Consider the following 10,366-nt stretch of genomic DNA (forward strand, 5'->3'; position numbering starts at 1 on the left):
TCATACCGGATATGTGTCGGCTGGTAGTAGCGGGTCTGTTGCCTTGGGGGTGCCCTCGGTGTCTTGTTCTGCCGCAGCGGTTGCGGTCCTGAGCATTCATCCAAGTCCGGTGGATGAACGATGTCCACTGCATTAATGGCGGTTGTTGGAGACGGATGCGACACGGGCAGTGCTGAGGAACCCAAAAGCTAGTCCTTGCGACCAGCTCACTTCTTCACGAACGATCTGATGGATCGTGGAGGCCAGATTGCTAAATGTTACGTCAGCAGTGTCAACTGCGGCCACCGAAGTCACGCCAGCCAAATTCCGAACATGAGTGCTATTCAACGGATTTTCAGCATTTTGAGCGTGTGGCCATGCTGGATCACGTCAGGCAGAGTCTAGGCTTGTATTGCCGATAAGGAAATTATAGATATCTTCGGCAAAACTTTTAAGCAGATGGCCAACTTGGTCATCTTTCGTCATGCGAGGAGAGGCGAGCTTGCACAGCTTCAAGGCTTCCTCGATATGGTCCACATTTTCCCAGGAAACTGAGCTCTTTGAGAAAGTGCTTGTTCAGCTCACTTCTTCCACGTGTCAGAATCTCCAAAGCACTTCTATCTCTTAAAAAGCATTTCCAGGCATTGCAAGTGTCCTTGTGGTTGTCATAACATGTTAGGGCTGTGCCATTAAGCACAAAGACCACGTTAGCTAAGTGGGCAGCAGAGTCCCACTTGTTGTAACATAGTGAGTGAGCCACTCATCCACGTCTTCGCTGGATGAGCCTATGATGGAATGCAGCTCCTGGTGATGCTGCCATGAGCTGCTTGGCACGAACCTCGGAGCTTTGCTGTCACCATCTTGTTGGCCTGGTGACTTCGAGGTGGTTCAAGCTAGGGAATCAGTCTTCCGGGTTGCTGTGAACGGGGCACCCAGCACCTCCACCAAGATGTTACGAGCGAGGGTTTTTATGCCACAGGATGAATGTCTAAGACCCTGCTGGGTTCACTTACGAGTCCGAGCACGAATCGCTTCTTCGTCGACCTCCTCTTCCATTCTCTCAATTTCTGGGCATCACAATATGCATGACAAGCTGGCTTTCTATTGCATAATATCGGGCTATGAGGAAGGTTTCAATTGTGCATTCTTGTGAGACTGTTTTGAGTCAGAGAAGGAATTGCTGGTGTACTGTTTTAAATCATGGATGTCATATAGCGTGGCATAATGAGCAATTTATTGTGTATTAGTAAGTCAGTTATATGCGGCACATTCTCTGTGAAAGTGATTTTGACGCATTTCATTCTGTCGAGACTCTGACGTACTTAACATCTAACATCTGTTTCATTTAACCCTTGCTCAGCCCTGGATTTTGTATTTTATGCATACCTGAGCAAAAAATGTCATTTGGGTATTTGTCGATTTACAATCATGTCGTCAAAACCGCAAATCAGGGCTCCGTGATTCCGAAAGGCAGTGAAAATATAATTTATTCAGAGGGGGAAGCACAATCATTGCAAACCTAAACTTCACTTATTGCTCATGTGGAAGTCTAAAGCAGTTTCGAGCCTTGGCAAGACACAGATGGATGTTGCACATAATATGGGTTTGTCCTGTGCATCCCTCGAGCTTACAACGCTGTTCCCTGCTGTCTGTATGAAGAGGCCAGTGTCCCAGATTATCAAACCTGACATCTTGTACAGTCCCATTTTCAGCATATCTTGCTTTTTTCGAAGTCACCAGAGGAGACAGTAATGGCCTTCCTCGCTTTCATCTTTGGGAGGTTTTCGGCTCGTGGAAGTGCTTCACTAAAATGGAGGGTGAAGTCAATTAAGTCCAGTTGCTTGGCAGGCATCAGCCGTCGTGCAGCTGCATCATGTCTATACTCCAGCCATGCGTTCACAACTGGGGCTTTGATAATGTGAAATATCCTCAGCGTCCATTATCGTGACCGAATCTTTGTACGGTAGAGGGCTACAAGGAAGTCAGTTTTATTGACTCCACCCATGCTGCTGTTGTACGTTATTACAACAGCTGGGCATTTCACTGAACTTGCTCCATCGTTTGGTGGTGTCCTCGTTATCGATGTCCAGAAAGTTCGATGCCATTGTCTAGCTTTGTTGACATACCATCACGCTGCAGCTACTTTTCCGTCCTTGCTGACCATGGAAGCTGATGTTCCGCGGCCTTTTTTTTTTATAACTTTCTCCGACTTCAATGGGCATTTTCACACCAGTTTGTCCGAACAGTTCCTGCCGCAAATATTTTCTTTTCAAGCAGTGCACGCAAGAGAGGTAGCGACATAAAATATTTGTAAAAAAATAGCTTTTGTCCCTTGTCGCGGGGAATTCGGTGAGCCAGCTGTTGAATTATAGCACCTGTCACACCATATTCTTGATATTCTTGCGTGAGGCTTTCTTCTAACCGTGTCATTCAACCCTGATACGGCAGTGAATACAGGATGCCTGACTCCACAAAGCATGAAGATTTTTATACCCCAGGGGTGTGGTTTCCCTTTCACATACTGTTTTATGTCCAGTGTTTCTTTGAAGGGAACAATTGTTCATCGATCACAATCGCTCTTCCACATGCAGTGCCTGACACCTTTCTTCGAATTTATCAAGAAGGGGTCTTACCTTCCACAGGCGATCATCAAGGTCAGGCCGAGACACGTCAACAATGTGGAGGTTGTTTCTCAGCTTTTCAAAGCGGTTGCGTGAGAGCTTGGTAGATGCGACCAGCTTAGTCTTCATTTTCTGATTCCAATATAGCCGCATCCTTGGGTATCGCATGGCACCCATAATGAGGTGAAGTGCAGAGTAGTCAGAATGCTGCAATGCTGCAGTACCTTGCTGTGCCAACTGCAAGGAACACCCCTCATACTCTAGAGCTTGCCCAAGTAAATGAAATCATCATGATAAAGACAAAAGAAATATCATTCGCTGAAGCAAGGAAACGGTTAGCACAAAATAACCTTTTTGTGTTGACACCTAAAGCAGACTATGCAAATGTAGCGCAGAGGGGTGATGCACTACAGTGCAATCTGGCACCTACCAAGGCCGCATCAAAGCCAATGGTAGGGCCATCCAACTCGCCCCACGCAGAGGCAGTGAAGACTGCCCTACCATCTATAAATGAGCGACTGCCAGCTGCTGACCTGGCAGCCTGCAAGTTTTCTCCCAGCAGGGGGAGGCCAAAGGACCGTCTATCAGTGGGCTTACCACGGACATCCAGCGCCTCCAACGAGGTGATGGACTTCAGCCTCACCACGACTGTGGTGCAGGGGCGACGAAACTCACTAGAAAAAGGGAAAACCAAGATTAACCCCACCAGACAATAGGTAATCATTCCCCAAAATACCACTATGGCTCACATGATATACTGGAACTGTAGAGACTTGCTTAGAAACTATACAGATATCACAGATATACTTGAATCAATAGCACCAATAGCTTTATGCCTTCAAGAAACAAACCTTGGCCCACAAAACACAAATATTCTGAAATAATACAAAACCTTCCGACGAGACCGACAACAGGCCAGCCGACTCTCAGGAGGCGTCGCAATCATAACACCAAGCAACATTCCTGTGAGGGAGATACCATTGAACACACACCTAAAAGCCGTTGCAGTCAACATAGTCAGCCACAAAACAATCAGTCTGTATACTTATTGCCACACTTAAAAATCAGTCTATGACTTAGAAGACCTTATCCAACAATTGCCAGAGCCATACGTGGTAGTTGGTGATTTTAATGGGCACTCTTCCTTTTGGGGTAGTGAACAAACAGATGTGAGAGGACAAATAGAAGATTTTATTTTATCAAAAAATATATGTCTATTTAACACAGGAAAGCCAATGTATTGCTGCCCCAACTCGGGCAACATGAGCTGCATCGACCTTGCTTTAGCATCGCCATCCATTTTCAGTAGTTTTAATTGGAATGTTTTAGAAGACCTACTCGCCATTTTAAAGCTATCATCCTGCACACCCATCATTCCATCGAGTCCACGGCACTGGAAACTCCACCTCACTGATTGGTCAGTTTTTAGAACAAATGCTGCATTAGAAAAAGTATATTCTGATGATTTGACCATAGAAGAAATAAATGAAAGGTTTGCCACATGCATAATTTCAGCAGCTTTAGTAGCCATCCCGCAATCGTCACAACACGGAAGAAAGAAAGCATAAAGAATGGTGGACATAGGCATGTAAACTAGCAAAAAAAGACCAAAACAAAGCGTGGGGCATCCTTCACAGATATCCGACACCTGAGAACCTGATTAACTTCAAGAAAGCTTGAGCCAGAGCGTGGTATATGCGGAGAAACGCAGAGAAAACTTTATGCCAAAAATGTGTTCTCTATAAACAGCTCCTTGCCCTACAAGAAAATGTGCGAACAGGTACGAAAATTCACTGGAGATTTCACCCCTTATACATATCCTATGCTGACACCACCCGGAACACAAACAACATTATAAGAACAAGCGAATATTTTAGGCGAGCACTTTGCCGTTTCAAGCTCATCCAACTATACTCGCACATTTCAAAAGCATAAAACTATAGCAGAAAAACAAAAGCTTCCCCTTTGGACAGGTATAAATGATGACTACAATGAACTTATAGCAATACATGAATTAACCAGTCTTATCTTTTGGAAAAAGAACAGCACCAGGACCTGACAATTTACACTGTCAAACGCTCGCCCCCCTCTCGCAAGCCGCCATAGAAGCATTGCTGAATTTGTTTAACAAAATATGGACAACTGGCAAGATACCAGAAGCTTCGAAAAAAGCCATAATAGTACCCTTTTTGAAATCTGGTAAACCCCCCCCATGTCCTAGCAGTTACAGGCCAATAGCCCTAACCAGTTCCATTGCAAAATCCTTTGAAAGCATCATAAACATAAGACTAATCTTTTTCCTAGAATCCTGGCAACTTCTCGATATACATCAATGCGGCTTCAAAAAGGCATCATCAACAACCGATCACCTTGTCCGCCTCGAGAACACAATCTGGGAGGCATTCAGCCACAGGCAGCACTGTGTCGGGGTCTTCTTTGACCTGGAGAAGGCCTACGACACCACGTAGAGGTTCGCTTTCCTCAGCGACCTAGCAGATATGATTTCCTGAAGAACCATAAATTTCAAGTCCATTTAGGCATAGTATTCTCCATGACTTTCACACAAGAAAACGTCGTGCCACAGGGGTGCATTCTAAGCACAGCTCTTTTTATAGTGAAAATGAACTCGTTATCTGCAGTAATCCCAAAGTTCATAATGTACTCCATCTACGTAGATGACCAGCAAATAACATGCAGTTCCTCCAACATATCCACCTGTGAGAGACAACTACAACTGACACTAAATAAACTAGCTACCTGGGCAGACAGCAATGGGTTTAAGTTTTCTCCGCTAAAAACAGTGGCCGTTGTGTTCTCTTTGAGATGAGGTTTACAGACCGATCCCATGCTATACCTCAACCAGACTATACTACCAGTGAAACAAGAACATAATTTTTTGGGCATTACATTTGACAAGAAACTCGTTTTTTCCCTATATAAACAATCTGAAAAAGAAAGCTGCCCAAGCACTTAATGTCCTAAAGGTACTCTCGCGGAAACGGTGGGGGTCCGACCGAGCCTGCCTTCTGCAAATCTACTGTTCTGTGGTATGCTCCAAGTTAGAGTATGAATGTATAGTATATGGTTCGGCTAGGACATCCTATTTAAAACGACTAGACACCATACACAACCTTCGATTAAGGTCAGCAGCTGGCACGTACAGAACATCCCCAATAACCAGCCTCTACATAGAAACAGATGAACCTGCATTACAAGATAGACGATGAGCCCTAACGTGCATACATCCTGAAAATTCGTTCTCAACCAAAACATGTGTCATTTAGTAGTCACAGAATGTCCCTCTAGGACAGTCTTCAACAAGCCCCGGTTGATTAAGCCGCTTCTCATGCGCTTCGAACAAATGTGCCAGGATTTAGAAATTAGTGAATTGCCAAGTAATGCCCCAAGAAATAAACCATTCCCACCATGGTACACCCTCCCAGCTGTTTTCAACCTCACACTAATGCAGTTTCAGAAAACACGCACACCACATGAGCATATATATTACAAGAATACCTAGCATTAAAAGAAAAATATAAAAATTGTATTGCATTTTATACAGACGGTTCAAAAACAGGACTGTGTTGGTAGTGTAATAGTATGAGATAAAACAAAATACGACTGCCCCAGTGTGCATTAATTTTTACGGCCAAATGCTATGCTGTTTGTGTTGCCGTGGAGAAAATATTGGATGACAACATAAAAAACAGCATCATTTACACAGATTCATTAGGTGTCATCACTGCAATAAACTACAAAAATGCTGTTGAACCACTCATAGGAAACATCATACACAACATAGTAAAGATCATAGCACGAAGACATACTACAAAATTTTGCTGGGTACCTAGTAATGTTGGGATTAGGGGTAATGAACAAGCAGATATATGTGCTGCGCTAGCAATAAATGGGCAAATAGAACGAATATACACGCCACACAGAGATTGTATGAAGTTAGTACGCACGAAATTAAGAGATAAATGGCAGGCTGCTCGGGAAAGTGAAGCAGAAAACAAGCTTCACTCCATAAGCCCATTTTAGGAAAATGGCAATCATGTCATCATCAGAAATGATTCATCGAGATAATTTTATGTCGCCTATGCATAGGTCACACACACATCACCCATAACTTCCTACTAACAAAGAAAGACAAACCTGTGTTTGAAATGTGAGGACAGGAGTTCACAGTTACTCATAACTTAATCTCATGCTCACAACTTGAAGAACACAGGAAAAAATATTTTACTGCATTTTACAAGCAACACATTTTATTTCATCCTGCATTACTTTTAGGAGAACAAGCACTCGTCAATTTTTCTATTGTTTGCACATTTCTGAGGAAAGCCAATGTTTTAAATCAAATATAAGTATACCCCTAAACATCTGACAGATCATCTAACCTTGTGTTTGGGGCATGATAGCCACTGTTGCTTATGTGCCATAAAACCACATATAACTAAACTTCTTTGTTATGCTCTGCTTGTTCTCGCTCGCTGCTAATACGCATTGCGGTTCATGTCTCTTGCTTCCACCTGTCAATCGCGTTCGTTCCTGCCCAGATGGTTCGTAGCCCTACCGCTCAATACAGTCTCTAACATGTCTTGTGTGGTTGGGGGCACCATATGGCCGATTTTGGTGGGCTACGGCCCTGCCCCTGTCATGTGGACATGTGGCTTTCCTCTTTGATTGCCCCGAGTGCCCTCGCTTATTTTGATCTGTGATAGTACATTCCGTAATGACTGTTAGCTGAACTCCGTTTTTTTGTCACTAGTTGCGCATCAGTTTCCTTGTTCCTACCTGTTTCTCGTCCTTGTTCTCTCACTCACGTTTTTTTTTGTTCTTGGGACCTGCATTCTTTACCCCCCCAAACTGAACTGCCCCCCTCCCTTCTCTCCCCTTTTTTCTTCCCTCGTTTTCTTTTCTTGACTTCTCTTCCTTCCCACAGTTCCCCTCCCCTTCCTTTATTGTGGACACTTGAGAGCACATCGCAAGGATCTTTGCATGCTGGATCCAACCTTGAGGTTTTTTTTTTGTCTCTACAATGAGCCATTTTGTCTCGGGGCATTTCTGCCCTAAAAACCACTTTTGCCACCCGACATTTGTGCCATAGTTTTCTTCTGATTGGCTTTCTTTAAATTTCCCTTTGGAGTTTCCCATTTTCTTTTATTTTCAATTGGTTTTTGCCTGTGATAACCTCTGGTTCGGTGTGAGCTTTCTCTCACATTTATTTAGTTTTTCTGTCATTTTGGGAGAGTTTGCAATAAAGAGGGTACCCTCGGCGTGTTCCTCTGCCGCAGCTGTTGCGGTCCCGAGTATTCATCCAAGTCCACTGGATTAACGATGTCCACTGCATTAAAGGTGGTTGTTTGAGGCGGATGCGACACAGCAGCACTGAGGAACCCAAAGCTAGTTCTAGCGACTGGCTCACTCCTTCGCGAACGATCTGATGGATCGTAGAGGCCAGATTGCCAGGCGATGTTACGTCACCAGCATCAACAGCGGCCACCGAAGTCACGCCAAATGTCTGAACATGGGTGCTATCCGATGCATTTTCAGTGTCTCGAACGTGTGGCCATGCTGGATCACGTCAGCCAAAGTCGAGGCTTGATTTGCCGATAAGGAAATTATAGATATCTTCGGCAAACCTTTTAAGCAGATGGCCAACTTTGTCATCTTCCGTCATGCGAGGAGAGACAAGCTTGCACAGCTTCAAGGCTTCCTCAATATGGTGCATGTTTCCGCAGGAAGCTGAGCTCTTTGAGAAACAGCTCGCTTCTTCCACGCGTCAGAATCTCCAAAGCACTTTTATCTCTTCTAAAAAGCAGTCCTAGGCGTTGCAAATGTCCTTGTCGTCATATGTTACGGCTGTGAAGTTAAAGGGATAGAGGCACCAAATGTTGAAGTTGAGATGACAATGCGACTCAATTTCTGAATGAACCGAGGTACCTTACAGCGAGTTTCATCCGCAGGCTTTGCTTGGAACATATTTTCATTTTATTTTATTCATATGCCTGGAGAAAAGCCCAGTATGCTGCACCCATTGTCACCGACATGATCACGACGCAGACTACACGTTTGGAAAGCGCTGTGAGTCGTGACGTCACCAAGCTTCTATGATGTAGTTGCTCACGGCCGGTAGAAGAAAAATGAGTGGCAAGGGCGTTGCAGTTTCAGCCCAGCGACAGTGCAATGTGTTGACCGCCTTCTGTTGCGTAGAAGCAAATCGTGGTTTGATTTCGCTGCTACTTGTGCCCGCCCGTCTGCGATGCCGCATTACTGTGTGGTGGACTTCTGCTAAAGCACCGAAGGAGGCCGAGCAGGCAATACCAGCAGTGTAGTGCTTCACCGCTTCCCCAGTGATGTCCTTCATCGACAGGCATGGACTGACTTCATATGCCATGCTGGCCGGACTGACTGGCTGCAGGGGAAATAGTCTTGTGTGTTCACTTCACTTTGCGGACGACTGCTACGTTCGGAGCCCGGCATGCTAGTCCAAGTCGGGCTTGAAGTCGCGTATACTGCTGAAGCCTGGTGCACTGCCAACTATACACCCTGCAGTGCATGTCGCCGCTCTTGATGCTCGCTGCGCAATAGGACCCAAACGTCTGAAGGTTGAGGTTGGTACTTATTTTTGTTTCTTTAGTCTGCATGTGGCTATGCTCCGAAGAAGCATCGCGCCTCAAGCGTTTGTTTTCTATTACATTCTGCAGGCATGTACCAGTGTGCATACGTCTCTTGCTTTGTCCGCCCATAGCGTCGAGCTGGAGTTGTTCGAGTCAGAGTTGGTTGAACCGAGGTCTACGACACCAGGTTTGTGTGCCTAATTCTCCAGCATTCTTGCTAGCAGGTAGCCTTGGTTTAGTGTTCTGCGTTGGATAGTACTCTGTGAGCACTGCGTGTTTGCAGTGCTATATTGCTCTGGCAGCGCTATTCGCTAAAGGTCTATGACTCTGCGCACTCATCTGCCACAAACGTTTCTCAAGGGCCCGTGGAGCCTGTTGGTTACGCATTCTACAATTTTTGGTTAACAACTTGTTGCGGCAGTGAGTGGAATCGGGCGGTATCAGACATTTCTCTGGGATAATTACAAAGGCTAGTCAAATAGTTCAAGAAAATTGAAGCCTGGGGCTTCATACAGAAAAAAAGCAACGCCGCAATAATTAGTTGTGCATAGACAGTTTCAGTGGGGTGGTTTGTCCCTGAACTATGTAAGAACTTGTGTTCAGAATATAGTGTAACGCTGCAAAATAATCTCCACATCCTTTTATACATGACTGCCTAAAGTACTATCCGTTCTTCTGAAACATGAATTGTGTTCATCAAGCTTATTGCATGTTCTCATGCTGTATTTCTTGTCTAGGCTCATTACCAGCAAGGGATGCACTTGCCGGCAAACCTCTGATACGTCAGATAGCAGTGGAGCCCAGGATGTCAGATGCCCAGACGCAGTGCTCAGTGTATGTTTTGATGAAATCAACACAAGCTGCTCTGAAGCCAAGGACGAGGACAATTGGATTGCAGACAGAGGATGTGGGGATAGAGGCTGGTACGTAAGGCAGCATTTCACTTTAAAGAGGCTCACTTCAAAGCATTGTTCTGCTAAAAGCATGGTTGCACAGAATACTTCATGTTTTTCAACTACAATAGTAATTTATTTTCTTCAAGACTGCACAAAGCTGTGCCTCAATTTTTGATAATGAATTTCTGATTAAAACATTTACATCACATTAACAAGTAACCAGCTCACAGAGCAACATAACCTGCCG

General features: G+C 44.7%; 1 long non-coding RNA gene across 1 annotated transcript; it reads left to right on the forward strand.

The window, feature by feature from the left end:
- Positions 1–7,812: 7,812 nt before the first annotated feature.
- LOC146201506 (uncharacterized) lies at positions 7,813–10,172 on the forward strand. The gene is made up of 3 exons (XR_014701650.1): positions 7,813–9,217; positions 9,311–9,410; positions 9,961–10,172. It is a non-coding gene; the product is annotated as an uncharacterized LOC146201506 (long non-coding RNA).
- The last annotated feature ends 194 nt before the right edge of the window (positions 10,173–10,366 follow it).

The sequence above is a fragment of the Amblyomma maculatum genome, chromosome 1 (genome assembly GCF_055883805.1).
Source record: "Amblyomma maculatum isolate TAMU_Amacu chromosome 1, ASM5588380v1, whole genome shotgun sequence".
In the NCBI taxonomy this organism is placed as follows: domain Eukaryota; kingdom Metazoa; phylum Arthropoda; class Arachnida; order Ixodida; family Ixodidae; genus Amblyomma; species Amblyomma maculatum.